The sequence below is a fragment of the Lonchura striata genome, chromosome 15 (assembly GCF_050655825.1).
Source record: "Lonchura striata isolate lonStrDom1 chromosome 15, ASM5065582v1, whole genome shotgun sequence".
NCBI lineage: Eukaryota > Metazoa > Chordata > Aves > Passeriformes > Estrildidae > Lonchura > Lonchura striata.
This window is the reverse complement of record NC_140717.1, coordinates 8,724,690-8,752,530: the sequence shown is the minus strand read 5'-3', so window position 1 is coordinate 8,752,530 and position 27,841 is coordinate 8,724,690. Positions and strand designations below refer to the sequence as shown.

The following is a 27,841-nucleotide window of genomic DNA, read 5'->3' as shown; positions in this document are numbered from 1 at the left end:
TGTCACCGCCGCCACCCATCCCACCCCTGCCACCTCTGCCACCTCTGCCACCTCTGCCACCTCTGCCACCTCTGCCACCACTGCCACCCATCCCACCCCTGCCACCGCTGCCACCGCCGCCACCCATCCCACCCCTGCCACCGCTGCCACCGCCGCCACCACTGCCACCCATCCCACCTCTGCCACCTCCGCCACCCATCCCACCGCGCCCGCCCCTCCCCGGCGCAGCGGCTCAGCCCCGGTGGTCTCGCTTGGCTCCGAGCTGCGGCGCTCGCCCCGGGGATGGGCTCCCGCCCGCTGCGCCGGCCCGGGGAGCCCCGCGGAGCCTCGCTCGCTCCGCCGCCTCCTCGCAGAGGCTCTGTGCTACTGCCAGCCCAGGCTTGGCCGCCCTGTCCTCAGAAGTGCTTCTCACCATACTGAAAAGGCTCCGAAAAGACCCTCCCCAGCCCCATGGCAAGCACCCTCATTTCCACAGGAGAAACTCCAGGGAGAAGAGTCCATGTTTGCCAACACTGCAGCTGTTGACAGAGCTGGGGCAGGCTTCATCCAGGACTACTGACACCCCATCCTTTACTTCATCCAGCTCTGGCTGGTGTTCCTCCACTTTTCCTTTGAAGATCTGAAGTCTCTCCAGCTGTACCAACAGGGCACAACAGTGAAACCCCAAAATAAGCTGCCTCTCCTCTGTTTTTTTCAAAGAAAACAAAGAAAGTTTCTAGGTTCAAATAATTAGCATTTTGGTTTACATGAACTTGGTAAGTGTATCAAAGCAAGAAACTACCATTCTGTTTAAGCACTTTGCACACTGTGGACACTTCAGCCTCACCAGTCCTGCTGCCTTTTTGACTCCCAAGTTTTTCTACACCAATTTTCCCCCAGGTTATTCCAATGCACAGTTATTTACACAATCGAAGCCCTCACACTGACTGAGACATCCATGTTTCACTTGTCCATCAGAAGATCTTGTGAAGGATTAAAGTCCTGGTCCTCCTAGTTCTGCCACTGACTCACTGATTTGCTTTGGTAAGATGTCTTGGTTCCTCCTCTCATCTCCAGGACTCAGCAACTTCCCTCTGCAGGGATGCTTTGCTGATCCATGCATAGAGATCACTTTAAGAGCAAGATAGAAAAAGCTGCAGAAATATCATGCTCTCTATTGTATTGAGCATGATCATTCCTGTTTCACCTCTCTGGGCTCATTCTTGACCTTAGAGTAACTTTTCCCTGTTTGTTTCCAAACACACTTGAAAAGATTGTCATGAAATTAATAAGTATTGACAGGAGGGTCAGGCAGGCAAAACCACATCTGGATGGATACCAGAGACATTAGAAATTATTAAAATGCAGGTCAGATTATTAAAATAGCTTTTTCCTTTTTCTTTTGAAAAACTAAATAAGAACTAGGAGGCCACAAAAATGTGCCTGAAATCTTGACTACAAATCTGGGCTCCAGATACTTCAGTGCTGGGAAGAAGGAGACAGAGTCTACTACGAACAGAGCAACACCAGCACTTGAAATGTTTCATGCTGGAGGGAAAGTTATGCTTGCCCCTTATAAGAACTTCTTTCTATAAAACACTTTTGAATAATAAGAGGGACAGAAAAGGGTAAATGCTGATGAAACAGGATATTGCTGGGACGGGCACACACGTGACACACAACACATCATTGGATCTTGACTGTTGACAGTTGTCCTGTCAGAACCCCAGCACTGCTCTGGCAGAACAGACTTTCATGTGCTCTGGCAATGCTGTGCCTGCACTGGATATTGACCATATTTGCTGTTTCAAAGTTCTTGTTCGAGTGATAGAAAAATCTAGATAACAAAATAACATGCCATGAGCAATTTCACTGCCAAAAATAATACCTGGATGTGAGCAAATACATAATTTGTAATTCATAACCATCCAGGGAGGTTTAGACATCACAATGTTTACTGTCTATCTCACTATTCATGTCTCTGTTTTCTAGACATCCAAGTTGTATAAATTAGAGTTGAGGTAAATTCTTGCCTGTCACTTTGAAGAAATAACTTCATTTTGAACAAAAGTTTTTATTGTGTTTGGAATTTGGAATTTCTTCTTTGAGTTGCATTGAATCCTCAGTGCTAAGGGCAGCTGAACCCAGCTGGAGCCAGCCAAAATCTCATCTTTGCCTGAGTTTCACATCTCACTCATCACATATTTTCATATGTTCCCTTCTTCTTGTTGCAACTACATTTTCTTATGGTCTTTCTATACCCCACATATTTGAAATTAAAATGATCAAACCAAGTGTAGCTGCCCTGCTCTTTCTTTGGAAGGACCACCCATCACCCCTCAGGTCTAGGAGCTTGCTGAGGTTGAAATAGCTGTGAAAAAAAATTAAGGACCAGCTTTAAAAAAAACCCCACCCAACAAACTCTAAGACCCCTCATTACAAGAAACCTCTCACAATGCAGTTCACAATTACAATGCATTTAACTTACACCTACATGAGAGGTTCATATGGCCTCTTCCTTCTGCTGGCTGACTTTGCCATTCAGCCTAATCCTGAGATTTGTGAGTTGTGGGGTTGCTTCTTCCCTGCTTGTGGCCCTGGCCTTTGAGCTGTGAGTTGATTTTGCATTATACATTTTGAGCTGACACCCGCACTTGTGCTGAAGTCCGAATTTGCCTTGCATCTGTACTGTTTGGAGGTTGCTTTGGATCTGGATCCTTGCCATAGCTCCCTCACCACCAGCTCCAAGCACACACACAGTCCAGGGAAAAAAGCCCCTCTTGTCAACTAGCCCAGTTGCTTGTTATAAACCTTTTTCTTAACTTTTACAGGAAACAGCTCTGCCTTGCTCTTTACAATTTGAAATAAAATCAAAAAGCAGCTGGGTAGAACTGGTAGAGAAGAAGGGGTTTGACATTTAGTGTTAGATTATAGATTGTCCTGCTTTGCAGCTTGTTGGGGTGCATGTTGCTACAAACTGGCTTCAAAATCCTCCCAGGTACAGCCTGCAGAGCTCAGCATCCTCTTCCTGAGGTGTTACCTGCAAGCTACACTGAGCAATGTACCCTGACAAAGAGCTCCAAATGTTGGTTCCTTCTGTAAGGCTCATGCAAGTGCCTGCCCAGCCCTGACCTCTCTGCACACTTCTGCCCAGTCCCAAGGCACCTCCATCCTTCCTGGGTCCTTTTCCCCGCTTCACAACAATTCTGAACAACTGCAGCACAGTGAAGCAGCTAAATGGGGAGATCACTCAAGCCTAAACTGTTGAGAGTTTGATTAACAGAACTGTTGCATTGCGCTCTGGCTTGCAGCGGTGTTGGCACTTTTTGAAACACATCCTATCCGTGTGTTTTACTGCAACAATGAAAACCTCTTCACCTGTTTTTTTTTGGTTTTTTTTCTACAGCTGAGGCTACCTAACTCCACCTGGATAGTAAAGGCTGTACAACCTCCATTCAGACTGCCTTCAATGAGTTTGCTAGCCCATAAATAACATCAATCAGCAGTTGTTTTTGAGGTAGGGAAGTAACTTGACAGATTCTTTCAAAGGAGAATTAGATTCCTGATTATCTGTGACCTTGTGTATTTCAGAATCATTACAGCCATTACAGGACATCACTTGTCTTTACTTTGACTGTTCCTGCTTCCTTTGCATCCTCCAACATTTTTCCTATTGATTTGCAAAGAAACTGATGGGGTCACGCTGTGGCCCTCAGCAGCCACAAATGCTTAGTGCCTCCAGCAGCTCATAATCAGCACGTGGAATGAAAAGCCATACATCGCAGGACCAGTTAAACTCTGCATCTCTGCCTGGGAGACTGAGGCAGAAACAGCGTCCATGAAGGGGCTTGCCAGTTAGGGCAATTGCCTGGAAAATGGGCTAACACCCAGGGGAACTGCTGGGATAATTCAGCCTTCCTGGGACTCTCCTGATTGTGCTGCAGTGAAACCAATGCCCTGCGCAAGCGACGCTCAGGCACACAGCCCATATTGTCACAGATTTCCCAATTGCCTGCCACAGGCACTTGGCAGGAGTAAGAGCTGTAGCTCTTGCAACAAAACCTGGGCAGAGCGGAGAGCTCAGTGCAGTGACAGGGTGGTGTGACTGCTCCTGAGTATTTTGAAACCACTGTGGTGTTTGCAATGTGATAGCTCTGGGGGTATTTTCATGCACAGCCTGCTGCCATCACAGTATCACCCAGAGGCGAGGGGAGAGAGCTGGATGAGCCAATGCAACGACAGGTTTTATGCCTTTACTGACTCTGAGCTCCAGCTGAAATCAAAGAGCAGCCAGCTGTCATGAACTCTTCCATGGGAGGTGCCTGAGGTAATTTTTCCATAGTTTTCAGGGTAACTCTACATCTCTGCAGAATGGTTTGGAAAATGCTGTGTGAGAGACACTCTCTTCCCATTTTTAAGCCTCTACGTCTGCCGTGATAGAAGGGGTTAACTGGGCGAGAGGCACGGGAATTCTGGAGACTTTTTCAGATACCTGGGGTACCTTGGGCTCCGAAATGTTGACCTCTGACTCTCTAAGTTTATCAGCACGTTCACTAATCAGGGGTGTTTAATGGAACAGCCACACGGATTCCTGACATTCTTGAAACGTTATGACCCTGTCAGTTGTATGAAGACTGAAAGTCTCTTGCTTTTGAACTCACTAGAGTTTGCACTGTCTTAGAAGCCTTTGATAAATACTTGCTGGATTTCTTACCTAGCTGCTCTAATCTGCCCAAGGTCATCATTCCAGAAAAAAAGTTTCATTTTGTGGGCATCCATCACTTAAATTGATCGAATTAATGCTTTCTCTAATTCCAGAATGGTAAAGAGTGTTGTGTGTCATGTTTTAAAAAAAACTAGCAGATAAAAGGTTTCTTTTCCTGTTATATGTGAGGGGGTTTGTGTTCACTGTCAGTCTCTAAAGACCAGTGAAAAACAAATGTAAAATGTTTTTCCATTAAAAAACCCTAACATTACTGAAACAGATCTCCCTCAAGTACCCAAAGGTTTTATCAACAGTGTCCATGTGCATGTTTTTCCTTCACAGTTCACACTAGAGAGTTTAAGCACAAAGGCCTGGATTCAGTTACAGAGACCCAGGCCTGGAGGTATGTGTGATCCCAGCCTTGTCCAGAATTGAAATGGACCCAAATTCAAATGGTTTGAATTTACCATGAATGATGTATCCAAGAGTCACTTCTAAAAATTAAGCTGGAATTTAGCTGTCACTTTGAGCACATTTAAAATTTTACCCCAAATCCAGGATACAAACATAATAGCAAAGGCCAAGTAAAATGGTTTGAATTTTGAGCAATAAATTTTTAAAAATTTCTTACGGATAAGCTCCATACAGGGCATGCCTTGCTGGGCCAGATAAGACTAGATAACAGTGTAAGAAAGCCTTGTAATCAGGGTACTGGCAAGAGGCAAAGAAAGGAGGCTGGAAATATCAAGAGTTAACAGGTGACTTGATATGGATGGCAGTCTCTGCTATGAGGCTTTTAAAAGCAAAGAGTTCACATAATTTATAAATGGTTTTGTAGAAAGGCTCACATTTATCCAAGAGGCCATGCCTCAGCATAGCAGACCTCCCAGGAGACTTTTCAGGTGGCTCTTCCTTTATCAACCTCATTTTATTACTCCTAGTTCAATTCTTCTGCTGTTTCTTGTCATATCTCTTGATATTTTTAAACTCATCACCTACTGGCAGTTTGTCATTAGGGTACATTGTTCAGCTGAGCTACACACCCTTATTTTGAAATGGGCAACAGCAAGAGCCTGACCCTTCCCAGGGCAGGGGAAAAGCACATGAAAAGAGCTGAGGAGGTCAGATCCTGAGCACGGTGGGAGCTGAGGTGCTGCTGTTAAAGCAGCATTGAGTAAAAGCGTCTTGCTTGCAGGCTGACAGAACAGTCACCCGTGGTTCCACACACACACCATCCTCTGCCTGTTGGCTTTTTCCTGATGTTGGAGGAGCTGAGGAATGGGGACACACAGTGAACAGGTTTAGATCCCCTGAACCTGACCCAGTACCCAGGCAGACTCCAGCTCACACGTGGTGCAGCACAGCTACCTTGTGTTTCCTATGAGCCTCCTTATGTGGGCTCAAAACCTTGGAAGAATTCTGTAGGAGTCCTAGGGATGTCTTGTTCTCATTACCTCCCCTGACCTAGCAAATGGGGAGCAGGATAGGAATGATCCTTGTATCTAGGTCAGACCTTAATCTTTTTTTTCCTTTACTGAAGATTCACTCCCTCCTTTTTCCTCTGGTTCAGATTCACCTTTCAACTCTGGTTGAGCTCTTGTCTGTCATTCTCTCCTGCCCTCTTCAGCCCAAGGCAAAATCATTTGTACTGATGGGATGGCACTTTTCTTCATTTTCTGTCTCACACATTTCTTTTTCACCCCATCTATCATATCCCCACATCTGACTGATGCAACATAATGAGATATTTAAAACCACAGAAACTGTGCAAATCAACTTTTTTCCTTACCTAATGATGGAGGAAGGAAACCAACCTGGGGCTCACTGATATAAAACTCACTTTGCCAGTGAGACGCACCTGTTTCCAGCCTCGTGTCCCTGTGGTCAGTGGAGCAGGTACAACCACTCTACTTTCTGTCCAGCAAAAGCTTTACCCATTACACAAGCCTGATGTTGGGCATAACTCACCCTGCTCTGAACTGTATTACTGTGAACACAGCATTCACAGCTGCCCTTCCAAGTGACTTGGTCCTCTCCTTGCCCACAGCTTCCTTGGCACTTGCCCCACATATTATATGTAAACCCCTGGGCAAACCTCCCCTTTGGAGCCTTGGTTTTCCCTTGGGTGTCAGTCCAATGCACTAACTATTGCTGATAAAACCCTGGCATGCACTACACTAAGCTTTGAGCAAAGTAAAATATAGTCACAGATTTAATGGGTATCAAAATAAAGCTAAGAAAAAAAATCATGACAGTACAGGAAATTACAGAGCTATGGCAACCACAGGAGGAAAGCAGGAGAATATCACAAAGGCCCTGAAAGTCTGCAGAGGCCAGACAGACACATGGTTCTTCCTGACCCCTCTCTCCTGGCAGAAGGGGGAAAGCGCTCCTCCTCCACTCAGCCAGGGGCCCAGCCTGCTCTTAGTCACCCATTTTGAACTACTACAAATACATTAATTTAGCCAACTAGAGAGAAATAAAGCTTTTGAGAGAAGCAGCAAATAAATCACAGAAGCCCCATGTATAAAAACCAGGCAGCATGACGTGACACCTCCACACAGGGCAGCTGTGACCTGTGTTAACCTGCGCCCAGGCTCTGGCACTTGAAAAGCATCAGTGAGAAAACTTTGGAGACAACAAACTCATACAAGAACCGCTGCTACAGACATCCTCCTCTATCTATCCCTCCTCAGGAAGGGGCTGGCAGGACAAGCCCAACAGCTTTTCTTCTCCTGCTGTGCTTGTGGACTCTGATCTACAGCATGCAGCCGAGCCAGGCTGTGGGCACAGTCTTTCCCAGCTGCTGGGGTTTCAGCTGAGAGGTAGGTTTCCTGGTCTGCCCTCATTTCTCGTCTCCACAGCCTCCTCCTGAATTTTAGAGATTATTGCTGTATAAGAGCTGAGCATCTTGTGTGGCATTCAAGAGGAGATGAGTTAGTTTCAAGCAGCAGAGCTTTGCTGAGCTGACCCGGCTCTTCTAAATCAGACTACGCCATGAAAAGGGCAATCAACTCCAGCGAAGGGAAGGACAGAAAGCAGATTAGAGCTGGGGAAGGCTGGAAGAGGAATCAGACAGGGGATGAATCTACAGACACAACAGCTAAGAGAGGCCTGGCTGCCAGACCTACACTCTTCAATCAACAGAGACAAGTAGGTCCCATATTTTGACCAGGTACTTGTTTGCTATTGCAGTTTCTTTGGTGTATGTGTACAGGGAGGTGACAGTGCCAAGCAGCAGACAGGACAGACGGTCAGCTTGGACCTCATCTCACCACTTAAGAAATATGTGGCAGAGTAGGAAACCTGCAGGGAAGCCAGGGAGCCCCCATCCCACCCCTCTCTCAACTTGTCCTCCAAGACTGAGGTCTGCTCTCCTGGCTGTACACTGAACCCTCAGTAATCCTTGTTCATTTTAGGGAAGGAGCAGGAAAGCAAACTCTAGGAAGTGTGCGAAACCTGCCAGTCCCTAAGAGGCTGAATAGCTTTCCACTCATACAACTGTTACTGATTTGAGACTCTTGGGCAAATTGCTCATTTCTGGCAAAGCCAGTGACATGTTAATGTGGCTGTACCTCTGCTAAAACTGCAGGGTACTTTGTCTACTGGTGAAATTTTGCTCATCCAAGCTTAAGTGAACAATTTAGCTGAAGTGAACAGCTAGTCTCATGCTTCACTTGCAGAAGTGCTCTGAGCTCTGAGGCTCCCCTTTTGCTGTGGCTTGCTCCCCACCAGTGTTGCTTGTGTCTGCTGCTCTGATTCTAGTGTGCACTGTTAAACTGGAGCAGTGAGAAACTTTAAAGTAGACAAAGTGATAGCTGGGAACTTCAGTCACTGCCCAACAGTTTGCACTCGTGGAAAGCACCACGATCTCTGTGGCTCCCAGCAGAGAGGAAGCTCAGCCAGAAATGGATGGCTGGGTCCAGCTGTGCACTTGAAGGCAGAGGCTGCTTGCACAGCTCCTCTGCTCCAGCACCTGCAGAGCTCTCCCTCTTTTGCTCCTTGGAAGAGAAGTTATTTTTGGCTGTGTTTTGCTATATTAAATATTAGCTCTAGGCTTTCCCCTATGTACCATGTAATCCTGTTCTGTGTGGGCTTTATATATTGTTCTTTTGACATTATCACTATTGCATATTAATAAATTAAACTTCCAATTCATGTTACTCTCTTGGGCCAATGTATATTGCTAGGGGGTGAAAAGAAGGGATTAAACTGGCTTACAGCGTTCTGCTCTTGTACCACATTACAGCAGATGCATAAGAAGGATCAAGGAGCTTTCTTGGCTTGGAATTGTTATATTAGTAGCAGAATTGTGGGGTCATAATTTTTATTACACTCTTTTAATAAGCTATTGATGCAGACATGTTTTACACCTATGGGAAAATATAATTATGCTGGAACTGTAACACTGGATGCTCTTAGCAGGATATCACAAGGAATTAGGAGAAGAATAAGTCTTCAGTTATGTTGAATGAAGTTTTAGCAAGCTTAGTGGGGAGTGAAGGTTCAAGATAGAGAAAGAGGAGTAAAATCAGCCTGAATGTCTCTAAGTTTGAGCTTTAAGTTACTAATAAGCATAGCCATTGGAGATCTGGTGACAAACTGAACTCTCCTGAACTCCTCAATAGGAGTGCACAGAAGTGCACAATAAGATGTTGCATAGAGTCAACAAGCCCCAAAAATAAGAATGCACTGAGAAAAGCCCCTCTAGGGTACCACTTATGCTGGGGCTTCAAGACATCTGTTGCATATCTACCTTACAAAATGCAGTGTTGAATAGTGGAAAGGTGAGGCAGAAAACGAAACAATGCCAGATGCAAGAGCCCCATCAGCCAGTTCCAAAATAAGGGAAAAGTTGAAGCTGACTAAAAGATTGTCCTTGAAATGGGGTTTGATGAGGTAAAAGATATTAGATACTCTGTGAAAGTGCAAATAAAAAGCAGAATGACAGGGTTGAAAGCCACAGATGAGGAGAGGCAGAAAGCTCTGAGGTGGGCAACTACTATCTGTTAACTCCCATGCACAAGAGGAGCCAGTGCTCATCCAGATGTTCTGCAAACACAGCCTCTGTACAGCCACCTCCACCTCCTCAATTAAAAAAAAGAGCAAACAGAACAGTGGAGCTGAAGCCACATACCAGAAATCCCACACCCTGCTTGGCTGTAGCAGGGTGTCTGCTGGAAAAGGTGACTTGTTTTAAACATATTTGATAGTTCCTACAATCGTTCTTACTCCAGTTTGTTTTATGCTCAATTAACAAACCCTACAAAACCCCTGCATCTGCACTGTCAAATATATTCTGTTTGTGTTTAAAGACACTCCCCTCAGAAGATCAGATTTCCTCATCATCATACAATGGTTAAATTATGTACAGTGTCATGAGTAGACAAATACAACTTATTTTAATTGTGACTGTTGTTATTTTATACCCTGTAGCACTACAGATATTACAAGTTCTTTACAACCATTCCAGGAAGTCAGTTCCTTGCTCTGAAAACCTCTCAAAGATTAACTCTTGGTCTTTATTCTTATTCGGTGGTTTAGCACTTGCCACCACAAAACAAATGAGATACAGCTTTGTTCTACAGACAGCTTTACATTTACATACCAACAAGTGACTCCTGGGTTATGATTCCTGCCTGAAGTCCTGTCAAACGTATCTTAATTTGTTAACAGTTTTGCTCCACTAGGCTGACTCTGCTAAAAGGCTATAAAAAGTAATAGTCCATTTGTGAGTTTACTGCTATTAGCTACGAGTGTTAATTCATGCACAAAGACCTATACAGCTGCATACCTGCAGTCAGTAACAGAGGAGAGAGGGTTACACACTGGGGGAGGAAATTATTCCTGTTGTAGATTTGGTGCATATTCATCTGCAAACAGTCACCCCTCCTGCCTCAAGAAAGGAGTGATAACTTCTTGGTTTTAATCACATGCTGCCAGTTCTAATTGCTTTACAAACAACATCAAGGGGAGGGTAATTGGAACCTTCAGCTTCTCCATCATAATAGCGTGGCTACTCCAGAAAGGAAAACAAATCTTCGCCCATTCCAAAAGCTAAAATAAAGCAAGCGATGGAAAGGGAGACTTATAAATTCTGTGCAAGGTAACACCCACATGTTAATGTTAATTTAAAAAGTAAGAATAAGGGTGTTCCTGGTGAACAACTTGCCAGGGGATGCACAGACAAAAATGTTGCATTTGGAAAAGCACAGCCTCAAGCCTGCACCTGCTTTCACACACGTGCAAGGGAAGATGAGCTCGTTGTCACCTTTCACTGCCATGCTTGCCAAAGCTTTTCCTTTTCCCAGGACATACAGAGAGGACAACGGAGCCTGGCAGGTGCTGGGCAATAAACTTTTCTGCAGAAGTGCCCATTGCTTCCCCAAGCATTGACACTGCAGGCACTGCTCTCCTGCCTAGGCACTGCCTGCCAGCCCTGGGCAGAGCCCAGGCAGGGCCACCACAGCACCTCTGCAGCAGGTCTGCAGCAGCAGCAGGTCTTTCTGCAATAACCCCAGCAGGGTGACATCACCAAGCACTACTTCTCTCAAGTTAAGCCCCTAAATTAACGTGAAATACTAGGGATTTTTTTTTTTTTTTTTTTTTTTTTTTGTCAGCAAGAACAAAATCCTGCAGAAGTCAAATCCATCAAGGATACCAGTTGAACTCAGTGGCCCCTATCCTGTAGGGCAAAGAGCTGTAATTTCTTAAGATGGTTCCTAATTCTATGCCTTTTCAGGAGATCACAGAATGAGCAAAGTCTGACAACTGAGTGTCCCATTGCTTCAGCAAAATAATTGTTCAAATGCATTGCAAAACTACATCAAGGAAAAGCCCCAAGCCAGCAAAGTGCTGTGTGTGCACCCAGCCTGACTGGTATCTGTAAGCTGTGTTTCTCAAGAAGCATTTTCTGGGTACCCCTACATCAGCACTGTAACACCAAGACATTTTGCCTAACTTTACATAGGAAAAATAAATGTGGCTGTGAAGATAAGATAGAATAAGAAAACAAAAGAACTTATCATTGTTAAAACAAGACTCAAGTGAGACCACATGGAATGAGACAACAGGGAAGCTGAACAAAGGAAAATATTAGAAAAATGCAGGTTGTATTTGGTGGAACAAGATCTTGAAAATCTGAGGATGTTTGCAAAGCAGTTCTAGTTCCTGTGGATACCAAGTACTAAAAACCTGCCAGAATTTGTTATCCTGAGTTAAAAAAAAAAAAAAAAAAAAAAAAAAGTAACAATGGCTTTAATTATTTGATTTTTAAAACATAGCAGCTCCCTGGACAAAGGTCTCCAGGAGAAGAGAAAAACAGGTTGTGACTATGGGTGCCAAGAAAACATTAAAAAAGCAATCTGCATGGAAGAATCTCACACTACGTCACAGAGAGCAGAATGCTCACAGGGAGCATTACTTTGATTTCTATATTATATAGAAGCAGGAGACATTGAACCCCCTTTTACCCAATATCTTTATAGCGAAATAGAGAAATGTTTATAAGCCCAGGGAAATTATTCTCACCTTACTCTATGAAAAGGGAAAAACCAGGACTAATTCTATGACAAGTGTTTCAGTGGCACGTAGACACCTATTTTCTGTGCACTCAAGCCTTTTCTATGGTCATATGCATATAAACATTACAGTGCCTTCTCCAGTTAAATCTGCCCTGACTGAAACTGTCCTGAAAATACTTCATTCAGTGCTTAGACCCCGAAAAACTTTTGCTATGTCCAAACTTCCTACTCATCCCTGAATGAAATTTAAGAGGGTAACATTTAATGATGTTTTCCTTGAATTCAATCTTGTTTGCATTATGTCACAGAAAAAATGCACTGCAGAAAGGTTCTTCATAATTCCATTATGCTATTAGTGATAGTGGGAGAAATTGTGATATTCAAGTATCAACAGAAATGTCTTCATTGGCTTTCAGAAGAGATGGAGAAGGAAAGAGAAAAAGGGACAATCAGCTGATATGTCAAACATCCATATACAAATGATGATTCAGAGAAGGGTTGTGATGGTACTGAGGCTAATGAGATACTACAGATAATACAAGAGAAACAAAATCAAATTCACTTTATAACCTGAGTATATTAGAGAGCTAATCAAGAGGAAGGAAGAAAACATATCATTGCTTTTAGAAGTGGAGAGGAGGGGAAAATGCCAGCAGATGACTCAATGCTCCTGAGTCATTCCAGTTCCAACTATCATTGACCTACCTGGGGAAGTTTGAAGAACACTTTTAAAAATGTTTGAAGTCTGCCCTATCTATACTTTCTTGACTCAAAAGGCAAAACCAGGACAAGAGATTGACTTCTAGATCTGCCATTTACAGCCAGGGAAAAAACAGAGGGAGATGGCTGTGCCTGCTGCATTTAGTGTGGCCTCACATCTGCCAATCTTGCTCTGTTGATCAAATTTTTTTAATATATAAAAAATTGGTTTGCATGTAGTGGTCTGTTAATAAGAGAAGATATTTGCTTTTAAGTTTGCATCTCTTTCATCACCCTGCTTTCCCTGGGAAGGAGCTTTCGATGCTTTTACACTTTCCATGCACTACCCCCATAGCCAAAGCTGTGACAGCAGCAAGCACCCAGCATTCAGAACAGTTGAAGGATTTGAAAACATCTATCCAGATTCACACCTGAATACTGGAGATGAAAATGAGCCTGGTGCAGTCAGTTCCCTGTATCTCTTGGAAAAAAACTCAGTACACTGAAAATCTGACCTTTCTGATTGCCTGTCTGTGTCCTGGGCTTCCCTGACATCTTGTTACTAAGTGCTGAAAGTTAGAAACTCTTTTCATGCTTTTCCTTCCCATTTTCACAGAAGAAAAGAAACCATTTTGCAACTTCTGTACAAAGTATCTGATGTTGTTGGGTTACATTAAATACCTGCACTGGGTTTAGGTATTTCCAGGAAAACAATTTGAAAGCTTCTGTAACTGGAACTGAACCATCCTCTATCAAGTTAAAGAGAAATTCACTAATACATAGTAGCCTTGTGTAGACAATGCATTATATTAGCCTGTGTGTCTTGTCATAATATATTCCAAGTGATGTGTGATGATGGCAAATCTGTTATCCATTAAAAAGGTGCTGAAGACCAGCCTGTCGGAAGACATTTTTTCCCCCAGTTTTGCTCCTCATTAGTTTTTGAAGCCTGGAAGTTACAGAACAAAGTTCATGTTAAAGGCTACTACTAATATTATTATACTGCTTTAATGCTGGAGTAATCAAATATGTGAAAACTATATTCCTAATTCCTAGCACCACATTTTTATTCTAAACATTAGAAAAGCACACACATCCTGGAGAGAAAAATGTTTGCAGCTGACTGATATTTATCCAAAAAGTGTGATTTCCTCAAAAGCAGCTTGGTGCAGCTTCCTGCCTGCATGGCTCACACTGCTGGGGCTCTGGTTCAAGACTTGCACACTCTGCAAGTGGACACTAAGGGGTGTAAATTCATCAACTTCTGCTGAACTTTATATTCACACACTGCCGTAAAGTCAGGTCAGAATAAGACTGCACACTTCATAAAAAAGTGCAATTCTATTTTCATGTGTTTAGAAGGGTTGTAGGGCTTTTTTTTTGTTTTAGGGTTTGGGGGTTTTTGTTGTTTGGGGGTTTTTTTTGTGTATGTGGGTTGTTTGGGTTTTTAAAATAAAAACACAAGGAAGCAGAATTAGATTTCTTCCCTAAAAAATTAATAGATCTTACTTTTTTTGTTTCTTGGTTTTTGGTGTTTTTTTGTTTGGTTGGGTTTTTTTGTTTGTTTGTTTGGTTTTGGGTTGGTTTGGTTTTTTGTTTTGGTTTGGTTTGGTTTGGGTTTTTTTTTAGGAATAATTAATTTCTAATTCGATATCAAACATCTTCCTCTGACTTAACTGAGTCAGGTTCTTCCCACTCCAGCCTTCATATACCAAATGTTTAGAGCTTTCTCTTTACATCAGCTAGCAAGATATTTTGGCCATCTGCCTAGTCCTTCCTCTGGGGTTCAAGATCCATAATAAAAGATTTTGCACATCCATCATTTGGAAAAAATGCCTCCACACATAAGTTTTCCAATCATCTTCACACGTTGCTTCTATGCCTTAACACATCTGATGAAAAATCTATAATATACTTTCATGGGATCTTTTTGGAGAGATAGCTCAGTGCTATAGATCAGAATTTGTGATGATTTAGAACTATTTTCTAAATCGAATGAAGGTTGACAAAGAAATTAGTGTATCTCAGTATAATCCTGTTCTGAATGATGATATTAGGAAGTGTCAGACTGGAGATTAGCAGAAGCAGAAGCTTGTGGAATTCAGAGTTCCCTGGCAAAGCTGCAGTCCCTGGCTGCACTGAGGGCAGGATGGAGACCGCAAATATCTGATAGAGAAGGTTTCTGTCAAGGATTTGGACATTATATTTCTTATGGTATACTCACAATTTATGGCTTTTCTTTATGCAGATAACATTTCTCCCAAAAAACTCCATTTCAGAATGTCTCAACATTCAGCATTATTCAGAGTTCTCCCCACCTGAGAGACTCACCAGGGCTGGTGCTGCTCATGCAGCTGTGTGCAGCTACAACAGTAGGAGTGAGCTCTGTTGGGAACAGAGAAGTGACTCCTGGACCTTTCTCTGCTCCCGTGAGAAAAGCAAGCCTTGGAAGAGACCCTCAGAAAGCTTTCCTGGTAAGATACACCTATCCTTCTTTCCTGAACAGCAGCTATTCTAAAACATCTCATTGTAAGGACAACCCTGGAGAGCACATGGCAGCCTTCCAGTACCAACATGCCAACATAAAGGTATAAGAACTTTATCAAGTAGTTGGGCTTTTCTGAGCCACTGAATGATTGCTTGCAAATCCCTCCCTATTTTCATTGAGGTTTTTAAAGGGATGTCTTTAAAAGAGAGAAACTCAACAGTAAAAGACCTCTCTGTGGTAGGGCTCCCAGAAAGAAGATTTTGCACTCCTATTCCCCAGTAGTCACCTTCAGCCCTGCTCTTGCCCAGAAAGTGCTGGAGACCTTCGTTCACATCCTGAGCACAAGGAAGTTCCAGGACCATTTTAAAGGGTGGGAGCTGACAGCAGGCACCACCTCCAGATAGGACTGTTTATGCTGAGGGGGGATAAATGGATGGAGATCTCCATTAATTGTAACCAGTGGAGCAAAGCTGGAAGTGTTTGCTTGCACAGAGATAGCAGTGCAGGAGCACAGTGGGAGCTGTGCTGTAGCTGCAGTCGGCTCCTTGCAAGGAAGGTTCCTGCTATTAATACCATGGCTATCACAGCAGATAACGCTGTAAAAAGCAGCAGCTTGCAGGAAGGCTTAGGTTAGAGCAAGCTGAGGAGTATTCTTTGGATTACAGGGTGAGGTAAAGTCTTCAGGGTATTCTCCTCTCTCTGCAAGCCAAACAGCCGCGGTGCAGCCGGACCATCCTGCCGTGGGTGCTGCAGTGACACCGACAGGCTGCCCTGCCCTGCCCTGCCCTGCCCTGGGTGTAAAACAGCAGGAGCCAGGCCTGCCTCAAAACACAGCTACAAAGTAAAGGTCAGGAAATGGGGAAAAAACCCAGTTTGTTGATCACAGTATGCTGGGACAGATCCTGATCCCTCCAGGGAAGGCAGGTGTCCTGTGACCTACCATGAAAGGCAAATGAGCTCCCCTAGAGAAGTGATGGTGACTGGGACCAGTTCCACCCATCCTGGCAGTGCTCACGGTGGCAGACAGATGTTGTTTGTCTCAACCAAGCTTTGAACTCTTGGGAGAAGTGCAGCTCTTCTCTTCATGCACCAGTCTTTCCTGATCTACTTTCAGTTCCTTCCTGCAAAGCTGCCCTGTGCAGCAGGCAAGTCAGGGATGGAGAACTTCCTCCCCTGCTTGAGCCCTTTGGAAATGGCTAATTTACTACAACATAGGAAGAGAAAGGAAGAAGGATAGTGAAACACAGCGCAGCCTGGGCCTCGGGGCCATCTCAGGTTCAGGAGGAAAGGAAAGGACAAAGAGCTCAGGGACCCCCCAGTCTGGCTTTTTGCAGGACCTCAACATATCAAATTGAAACGGGCCTCTTTTTGCCCCTGGCTGTTCCTATAGTTTAAATAGTTTAACCTTTAAAGGTAGCATTCAGGAACCATGGTACTTAAGTGTTAAAGCTTACTTGGAGGGTATTTTTGCAAGGGGAAGGAGTTTTACAAGGGCTTTTACCTACCAGACTGGCATTTCATTTCAGCACAGGTCATGTGCAGTGCTGACTCCCTATATAACCTGCCCATGGTCCCTCATCTCACCAAATTCCTCAGTTTGTCCTGAGGAGATCAACAGATTAAGAGAAGATCTGAGGTTTTTTTTCCCAGTGGTGCTGAGTGCCTGATGCTCCTCCTAGTCCTGATAGAAAGGGTGCTCAGCAGTGCTGCAGGAGGCAGCAATTCATCTCTATCTGTGCTGCTCTTTGCCCTGGTCTGAAACATTATTTGAGACACTGGACAAGAAATGAAGAAAAGCCTTTGCCTATCAAAAACCATCAGAACTCTACTCAATTTTGTTGATTCCAGTATCTCTAACCACAGGCTCTGTTCATTCTCAGAGCAGGGGCTGCACAGCCTTTCTTTATTTTAAACTTTCTTCTTGTTCTGCCATTAAGTAAGGCCACATCGATGTGTCACTCTCTCTTTGCTCATGCACTTGCTCATCCAGTCCTCTAATTTCCATTTTTTACCTCCCTGTACTTCTTTCTCATTTCATCTCTGCTATTATTTTCTGTTTCCTTTGTTTGCTCCAATATGTACAGACCTCAGAAAAGGCTCTCTTGACTTAATCAGCCTTCTGCCTCTTCCTTCCTGTTGTTTTCTAAACTTTGCTATTTTTCTACATTGAATTGCTTTTCCATTCCTCCCATGTGGCTTGAAATGTCTCCTTTCCACAACCACTATCAGAGGTAGCAGTGGCCTCCTTACAAGGGGGCCTTTTTCTTCTTTCACTTGAAAATCATGTCCTCCCTGGACACAGGTCAGTGTTCCTTTTTTCCAGACCTCCTCAACTACTCATTTCCCTGTCTGATGCTCAGGCTTCAGTAATTTATCTTCTGTCCTGCCAGTATCCTGGCAGTATCCATGGAATTCTGTCCATTTACTAAGCTCTATTATGCAATTTTTTTCTGCATATTTTACCTACCAACATCTATCTCTGTAGGTGACACCCCAACAAGGGATGAGGAGGAACAAGGAAGGAGCTTATTTTCTGGACAATTCACCCATTAGAGTCTGTTTGCTGAGCCCATTAAGTGGCTATTTTCTGGTAAGGACACCTCTGCATTAAAAACAACAATCAAGGAGTTTGTTTCATGCTCTGACTGTCATTACAGTTCTAAGGTCTGGGGTTTGCAAGTCACGACCTGCATTCCTTAAATAACATGGATACAGAGAATTTCAGCAACAATCTCCTCAGACAGGGTCGTCACCACAAAACATCCTGCCTTGCATGTGAGGGCAGGCTGGGGAGGCGAACAGCTCTGTGTGACATTACAAAACCAGTTCTCCAGTATGGCACAGCAGCCAGCAGCCTCCCCATGTTCCCACGAGTGTGTATCAGGAAGTGTGTAACTGGGCACACACACTGCACAACCAACCCCACACACCCAATTTCAAGAAAGCCTCCAAGAGCAAACATATTTCAGGTTATAGCTAATTCTTCTCCAGCACTGGAAAAGAACATGTGATATTTCCACTTAACCAGGTATAACAAGTTAAACACACTGCCACCAACACTTCAGCAAAGTGTCTCCTGCTCCACTCATATCCCCACAATTTTACTGCTTATGACTTCTCAAGACAGAGGAAGCCAAAGCAAGAGATTAACTATACTAGAAACCAAAGTAGGAATTATAAAGAGGGGCTTAGTGGCATGTGGGCATAGACTGCAGTCAGGTTCCAAAAACCCACAAGACATTCCCCCATGACATTCCCCCATTAGTAAGGTGGTGGAGCAGAGGCCACATGTCTGCCTCTTTCTCCAGCCAAGAAATGCAGCCTGGACTCACAAGCATATACAGGATACATGCAAATTGCTTCTGGAATAAAAACAAAGATGCACAAAGAAACTTAGTGCAGCCTTAGCCCCAGCCAAGTCCCAGGTTAACCAGCCCCCAGCACTCTCCACATGCCCCTAGACAGCCCTGGAGTTGCCCAGCCTTCAGCAAAGATCAGAGGCTGCCTGAACTGAGCACTCCTGGATGCTCCAGTGCATGAGACACAAGCAAGCCCCACAGCTTTGGCATCCCAAGAAGACACAGCAGCTGCCCAGAAAGGAGAAAAACCTTTAAAATTCATTAACTGCCTGTAGAGTTGCATTAGATCACTACTAACAAGCCTGAATAGGTTTTCAAATCAAAGGTGGTTGATCACATTTTGCCTTGATTTTCCTCTTCCTCTTTTTTTTTTTTTTAATTTTTTAAAGTAGGTTTTTACAAAATTATCTTTCCTAAATTCTTTTTCCCCCTCTTTTTCTCTTGTTGGTTAAATCTGGGCTGAGGTTGATTGCTGTAGGACAGAGGTATGTTAGGAAATTTGATGCAAAGGACAAGAAAACAAAAATCAGAGGTATTTCGTTTGAAAAGAGGCTTTGTCCAAGGCATACTTCTTGTGTGTTTAAGGACAGAGTAATAGATTTGGAAGGATAAGTCATATATCTTAGGATTTTCTTTCCTGCCCCCTTTGATTGATTCATTCCAGTCTCTTCAGATCTTTGCCTGTTCCCACAAACCTGGAATCTCAGGATTGTTTGATTAAGTCATGGTTACCATGACAATAAAAGTGCCTCTGGCCAGTTTGACCTTTGACTGGATTCAATTCACTGGGAGAAATGGACAGAGACTATAGAAAAGCTTCAGCTTCATGTCCACTACTGCATAAAACGGGCTCTCCTGCACTTTGAGAGTGTGAGCTGGCTGCCCTTTTAAAAATATAAATTGGGCCGAAATGCTTTGGAAAGCATTTCTAAGGTTTTGGTAACCAATTTCGTGAGGAATATCACTTTGGATATAAAATGCACACAGTGGTATGGCTAGAGACTTATTTTAAAGTGAGGCATTTAGGACAACAAAATCAAAAGCTGAAATCAGACTTTGCATGTCTGACCTATACCCACAGAATTTTAAAATCATGTCTTATCCATATCCATCAAATTTTGTATAGGTATTAGCAAATACCTGGCTGTTTTTAAGTATGTACACATGTATAAAAGCAGATTTCAGACTTAGAGCTCATTTCCTCAGATCGTAGCCCACCCTGCCACTGCAGGCATTGTGCTGCTGTTGATCATATAGATAATTATTCCTTTTCAAACACTTTCATTATAAATCCATTTCGGCAAAAATAAGGAGGGGAGGGGGGACAAGAGAGAGATTTCAAAATTAAACCTGTTATGTGATTTTTAAATGGGCCTGACAGAATGACAGCCGAGTGGCCGTTGCAAGGCAATTCATGCATGCAAGATTGCCAGATCCCTGGTGGGAGAGTACGCGGTGCCCGCGCACGTCTGGGGCTCTGCTCTCCCCTCCCTGGCCTGGGCAGGCCCCTTGTTTTACTGCTTCCTCTTTGCAAAGGAGACAAATACATTCTTTGGTCTAGCTCAGAAGAGTAATTAAAGCCAGCTAAAAAGGGGGCTTGCTTCTGGAGCCCCTGGCTCCCCAAAACACAGGTGGCAGGAGGAATCAATGGCTCGAGCCATTTGGGAAGAGTGGGCTTCACTGGGCACACCATGGAGAGAGCAGTGAGCTGCCCTTCCCTGCTGTATGCAGCCAAGGTGAATGTTAGCCAACAAAATGGCATGGAGCCAAGCAGAGGGAAGTAAAATAAACCCAAGCACTGTGAAAATGAGGGGAAGAGAGTATCTGGGCTGGGGCAATAGTTGCACTGACCTTACTTGGGTAACAGACAATGTTCGTTTAAAAGATAGACCCAAGTGGGCAAGCTGGAACTTAGAACCTCTTTTTTTTTTTTATTTGTTGTTCATTTACTGTCATAAAGTTCTTCCTTCTTCTCACCTAGTTACCTTGAATTCTGAAGCCATGGGAAACAACTGATGGGGATTATTTGAGCCCTCCCACACAGGTTCATGGATGCAGAATCCTCCTGTTTCCATGCTGGCCATCAGGACCTTATCCTGTCAAGTTTCAACAAGTTCAGTAGAGAGCTAACATTGTTACAGGATCTTGGTTCCTAGACCAAGAATTGAAAAAGAGATTTGTCTGAGAGAGAATAGAGAATGGAGGAATTTTTTGTCACCTTTCCCCCCCCTTTCTCTTTTTGGTGAAAGACAACATGAAAATGTCAAGAAGTGTATACAGGAAAATGATAGATCTTAAGAAACTGGAAAAAATACTTTTGCTTCCAAGAGAAGTCAAAGTAAAATTTTGAAAGGCACTTACCTGACTTTCAAGGACTATAAACTCCTAGAGGTCCTCTGGCTTTGGAAAAATGTGTCTGAATCCTCTGTAGTTCAGAAATAAAACTTTCATTTGGATGAGGATGATTTCCCCTCTGAAGAAGGAGCAGGCACCCACCCCACTGCCTTGTTCACCATCCCTTGCTACAAGATGGGAAAACACTAATAAGCACAGAATATGCCTGATCCATCTTGGCCTTTCCCTCTCCTCATTCTTTTGATGCTGAGTGCTTCCAGTTGTGCCAGTCTGTAAACTCTCAGCAGTATTTTGTATTTTCCTTCAGTCTCTCTCTCCCTCTCTGTAAGATTTCACCAGCCTATTAGTGTTAGAATGTGTTTATTAAATCCAGATATCTATTTATCTATTGCTCTATCTTTATTCAATTCATATACATGTATGTCTGCTGAGGCATGGTCCTGAGTATAATGTTCCATTAGAGTGAAATGTTTACATAAAGGAAACTGAGGAGTTTAGCTATTATAAACCTGGACACTGTCAGTTTACTTACAAGAATGTCACATGCAGCCCGTGGCCAACCTTCAAATGAGACCCTATCACATCTCTCCTTTCATATCTGTGCCTTTATGTCTTCACTTGTGACCCATCACAGACTTATTGTGGATTAGTTCAGATGCAACAAGAATCTTAATATCAGTGAGTAGCATCGTTATTGGAAATACCCTGTGTCTGTGCAGGGTGAGTATCAGACCATTCCTTTTTTCTTTGAGAGGATACCTATTCCCATAAACCTAGAAAATTATCACGCATTCTGTAACATCTGTCTCTCCCTCAGAAATAACTTTGCATACAAGAAATATTTTTTTTTTTACTTATTGAAAAAAAAGGCCTCATGGCAAACCCTCAGTCCCCATCTATGGAAAGTAAGGAAGGATTCGAGAAGGATTAGATTAGCAGAAAGTGCTGTTAGATGAACCAGAGGTACCTACCATATGGAAAGCAATTTGGAAATACCTGCCTTTTCCTACAAGCTGAATTCCCTGCTCTGGGAAAACCCAGTTTATTTTTAGATCCTGTAAATAACAAGATGTTGAGTGACCACCAAAGATAGGCACTGCTCTGTTTCAAACCCTGCCAGCTAGCCATACTCATTTCCAGAGTAACTCCTAGCACAGTCACAAGCTGGTGTGATTTTAAACATAAGCGCCTGGCTGTGACCAGCAATGCCTTCAGCTGAGAGGGAAATCCATCCTTTTCCCCCGGTCCCCCTGCCGGAGGCTGCTGATCGCAGGGCGGCTCTCGCTCCCGGCAGCGATGCTCCTGCCTGCCCACGGCAGCCCAGCTCCCTCCTGCCTCACCCCCTGAAAGCAGCAGAGCTCTAATGACCTCCCATGCACTTACATCTAACAGATACGTTTTTGAAAACAGAATCGGACCTCACACATCTACGACCACTTTAAAAGGCTTCTCACTGCACCTTCTGCTCTCTGTTCTCTACACTCAAGTGGAAGAATGGTACAAAGCCCCCTCTCTCACTGCCCTTTTCACCCAATTCCTCCCAACAGCAAGAAAATCTTAGAAGAGCCAAAGGAAAGCTAAAGAAACAACTCTGAGTCCTGTCTGCCCAGGGAACAGTTTCCACATCTAGCTTTTGCTGCTGCTAGAGGGCTGGGTGCAGTTTTACTATCACTTCTCTCCCTCTGTGACCTCTGCTTTCCATGGATCCATGTGGATTTTGCTGGTTGACTCAGGCCAGTCAATGGGAGAATCCTTCCATTACCAATTTCCAAAGACTGTCCTTCTTTCTATCTGATACTCATCAATTCATGAAAAGGGGAAAAAAAATTTTAAAAACCTCATGGAATCAGTCTTGGTTCACTTCTTCTTTCTTTGTTACTCCACCCATCAGTTGTATAGACTGTCTTTTATTGAACAGCGTGGGCTGAGTCATGTAAGGACAAATTTGCAGGGATGCATTGGACACATCATGTGTCACAAAAGGTGCATGGTCAGAGGCTGAAGACAAACACGTGCATCGCTAACAGCTTACTGGGGTTGTCCACAGTTGCACTGGTTAATGTGTATAGTCAAAATTGGGCAACAGCATAAAGGCTCTTCACACTAAAATAAACAAAAGCTCATGGTAATGAGCCATAATATCCCACCTTAGCTGGTACACCTTTGTACCATCTCTGGAACTGAGAGCTGTGATGATGTCCTACACCTCTGGACACAGAGAACAAAGCCAAAAGGGCTGCTCTGTTCTTAGATAAGTCAGTAATAAAGAGGGAGATTACTTGGGAGGTTTTAATCATTGATTCAGAAAAGCTTGGATATAAATCAAATTTATGAATTATGCCCCATGAACATTGCTGGGGCAGTGCTCATGTTGAGACATTTTACACCATATCAGGCATTACCTGTCTGTGCCTTTTGCTTGGTGCCATACCAGTTGTGCAAAGCCAGCAAAGCATCTGCTGGGTGCTCTGTGGAATCCAGTGGGACCACAACCATGAGGCCATACCCAGTCTGGGAGTGCCCAATGACACCTGAGTTACTGTCCATTACTTACTCTAATTGTGACTTCTTCAAATAAATAATAAAATAAGTTATTTTGTGAAAGTAGACCAAAAAGACAGCTACTATCCATTTACACACCACTAGAGGAGCACAGCACACCTCTATCCATGATGTCCTTTGCTTTGTTACAATCCCCTCCTTCCCAGCAGTCATGTTCAGGGCTCTCTCAGTCCAGCACCACCTGAAGCCAAATGGGTTCTTGGAAATGGTTTCCCTTCCCCAGATGAAGACTTGATGTACTGGTTGCTTCTTACAAACCTCATCTCTTCCATTATTGCCCTCACTTTCACCTGCCCATTGCTCCTTTTTAGTCATCTCTTCCCTAATACCTCTTTGGTGACTGGAAGAGAGCAGAAGCAGAGGAGATGATTCATACAAACTAAATCAGGGGTTGAACTTAGTTCAGTTCTGCATTTCTTTCTGAAACAGAAAAGGGGAAACTGCCAGCAGAGCCTCCTCAACCAGTCTATTCTCTCACTGCCACCCCAATACTACTTCTATTTTTCTGCAAGCCATGAGAATCACTGTAAAGGAGGTGGTGATTTTTCTGTCATTCTGAGCCCAAAGAAAGTCTCTGGCTTGGCTGCATGTAAGGTGGCAAATTTAATTCTCTTCTCTTAACTGCTTCTTCACTAAATCTATGTTGCCTTCTAATCTCCTGCATCCCTGTAGAAAAGTCACGACTGAAGACTCAAGTTGTCAAAACATCACTTGTCTTTTCCACCAACGCTGGTGGAAGCATGGCTGTGCTGAGCCAGAGCGGAGTTGAGCGAGCTTTGAGAAAGTCCCTGTTTCCAATTTAGCACAGCTCCCAGGAGGTATTACATTTCCTGGTGCAGAGCAGAAAACGCTTTGAGATCCTCTAGCACAAAGCCTTGTTGTTTTATTCATTTGTACTGCTGAGCAAATTCTCTTTTTGAGGCTTCCAGTGGGGAAATTTCCTCCAGTTTCTCCATAGTAGAGTCCAGATTAAAGCTACCTTTACCCTTTTAAGGTCTAGAAAGCGTGATTTCTTCAAAGACAGCCTTTATTTCCTGTACTCCTAGAAGACCTTTTTAATTTCAAGAAATACTCTCATCCTAATTACAAAAGCATTTGAGCTCATCCTCTATTCAGTTGTTTTGGCAGAGCCCCTGGAAGAGTTCTCCAACCTGAAACTTCCAAGGAATCTGTTAGGAAACCCATCACAGCTTCCAGATAACAGGCTGCCAGCTTTATTAAAAGAGCAATGCTCGAGCAGGCTCGCACTCGCATTGCAGTCATTCTTGGCACTCCTGCAGCCTCCTCCATCCAAGAATTCTGCACCGCTCATTCCACTGGCTGCCTCTTCCTACCATCCCCACAACGAATGTGCCAAGCACCTCCCAGGATCACCTGGAGCACATGATTTTTGCAGCACCTCACGAAGTGGTTTTCACCAAGACTCTGCTGTCCTGCCGCTCTCACCAGGGGGCTGAGTGGAGCAGCAGCAGCAGTCCTGGAGGGCTTTGCACAGCAGCGGGTGCAGGGTGGCTTCCACCATCCCTGGACAGCCTCTCTGATGTCCCACATGTTTAACACAACTCTGTCCCCAAGCACTGGGCTACAGTTAAACAACCAGATCCCAAGGTTTTTCTTGAATTTTACCCAGATTACAACCAGGGCAAGTTTGCTGCTGCTTCAAAACAATGTTTCTCTGATTACAACCTAGGCTGACAATTATAGTGATTTAAACCCTAACTAATTGTGAAGTACTTTGATCATGCTTAGCACAACTTGTGGTTTGTAGGCTGCAAATAGTTGAAAGGAACTCTTGGGTTCACAATTTCCTTGAATATAAATTATATTTTGATATATAAGGTATGATTTAAATATTAAAATAAAGCTGTTTTTTCCCTCATCCCATTTCTTCTTTGAATATTATTGCTGGTATAATTTTCTCTCCCTGATCTTAATATTTACCATAAAAATTGTCTTAGTTTAAACCTACTTTTCTTGTTAATTTGTTTTATTAAGATTAATTTCATAAAGGTGTTGTGGTTTTGTTTTGGGGTTTTTGTTTTGTTGGTTTGGGGCTTTTTTTTAGCCATTAAAGTTTTTCTTTTGGGCTTTTTTTTTTTTTTTTTTATTGTTGCTCAGAGAACATAGGCTGGCAGCACAAATGGTTTTCTCTGGGCCAGAGAAGAAGTACCCAGCAGCACTTGACTGACTCCAGACAGGGTTACTGAGAGGATCTGTGCAAGCTTTGGAGAAGTCCCAGCAGCAATTGCACTGCACCAATTCAGCTCATGCATTTTTGTTAATGTAGTATATGGGCAGTAAATCCTCTCTCCTGTCTTTGCATTTTTAAGAGTTTAGGACACTTGTTTTTACAACAGCAATGAGCTGCATCTGTTGGTTGCAGCCAAAGCTCCTCTAAATGCTCCTAGCCAGGATCTGCACGTGGATCTGCACTGCAGGTCACATTTGCCTGCAGCATTCCTTGAGTACAACTAAAAAGTGGTGCAGATGCTGCTCCCCTTTAGGGAAATTTTATCTTTCCCTCTGTTATGTTCTGCTGCTTCTGCCCACTGCTGGCACAAGCCTCCATCCAGGGCAGCCCTGGACCTTTCCCATCTCCAGCCCAGGGCGTGCTTGCTTTCCATGGGGTTGCAGGTATGAGTGGCTGGTTCAAAGGGAGGTGCACATGTTGGCCCCATCCCCGAACTGGCGCCTCTCTGCCTGGGAAACCTGAGAGTTTCTGTCCTTGCTTATGAACCGTGACATCTGCACATTCCTCGGGCGCTGACCCCCGGGGGCCAGAGGTCACCCCAAGGTCAAGCAGTTTCCTCTTTCACCACCAATAGAGACCTTGACTAGAGGTAAATTATGTTGCAGTTTAAGGAAATAATTTGAAACACTCTTGTAATTATAATAAATTTTGCTGTTTACATTTTAATCTTCAACCCTTTCACCCTCTAGTTCTCTTGTTTAAGGAAAAAAAAGTGGGGAATTCCATATTTAAGAGAAAAATTCCTGCCATGGTAGACAGTTGAATAAATAGATGAAGTTCCAATAGCACAACAGCTCCAAGGTCTTTGTCTGCCTTCAGCATGAGCATGCACTTTTTAAAGTGTAAAATCTACTTACTCTTCAGATGTTCATGCAGCAAGAATGGAAACATAATATTGTGTCAGGAATGTCACGTGATTCCCAATTCTCCATGTTGAGTAACTGTGAAGTTGCATGAAGAAAAATCTCGAGCACCTTACTCAGGCAAAATTCCAGTTGATGCCAATGAAATTTTACAGTAAACCAGATTTTGACTCATGGCTATAACAAGAGCAGCTGTTTTCCTGAGCATATTGTCATTTGATCATTTTTTCTTGCAGCTCACAAGTGCTGATGGGCTTGGAAAACCTTTCTTTCAAAGGAAAATGATCAAATAATCGCAATAAAGTGCTGTTACTTTTCAGCAGGGTACCATTATTCCATTTGATATTTTAAAACAAGGCCCTAGACATGTACAACAATTCCTCATTTATCCAATACACACCATCATCTGAAAACTAAATTTAGAGTAACACAAGGAAGAAGAAGAGCAATTACAGCAGTAAGGTCTATGGTGATGTTCAGAGTTGAGAGAACAAACACTTAAGGAAAGCAGAGAAAACAGCGAAATTCCTTGGCACAAATAAACACACAGGGCTTTCTTTACAAGGATATCTGAACTTTGTGCCAATCACTGCTCTGAAAGAGAATGTACTCAAGTTCCACCTGTAGGTGTGGGGGTGTTTGCAACCCTGCCTCACTCCAAGGACCCTGTTTGTGTGCTTCCATAGCATAAGTACAACACAACAAGGCCAAGGAAGCAAACAGAGCAAGTGCAGTTGAGATCTGCACTCCATAATCTGTGCTCTGTCCCACGTGAGATGTGTGACTGAGGGCAGGCAACTTCTCTTCTCTGCTGTAGAAACAATCACCTTCATAAATGCCTAGATATTTACAATTGCAAGCTGCTACTCTGAGCAACATTGTGCCTGTGTCTATTATTGCAGAGTTCACGTGTTTTGAGAACAACAGCTCATGAAGTGATAAACATTGTGTCTGACAAAGGAAAAAAAAGAAACGCAGAGAAGTAACATAGGTTAAAAGTACTCACTCACCAGCGAGCAGAGAGAAACCTGCAGCAAGGAACAGTCAGAATAAAGAG

The 27,841-nt window shown here is 43.5% G+C and overlaps 1 long non-coding RNA gene across 1 annotated transcript; it reads left to right on the top strand.

Annotated features, from left to right (window-relative positions):
• The first annotated feature begins 451 nt into the window (after positions 1-451).
• On the top strand, positions 452-25,549 carry LOC110481335 (uncharacterized). Its single transcript, XR_002467244.4, has 4 exons — positions 452-4,306; positions 15,155-15,380; positions 17,880-17,984; positions 20,735-25,549. It is a non-coding gene; the product is annotated as an uncharacterized LOC110481335 (long non-coding RNA).
• Positions 25,550-27,841: the final 2,292 nt, after the last annotated feature.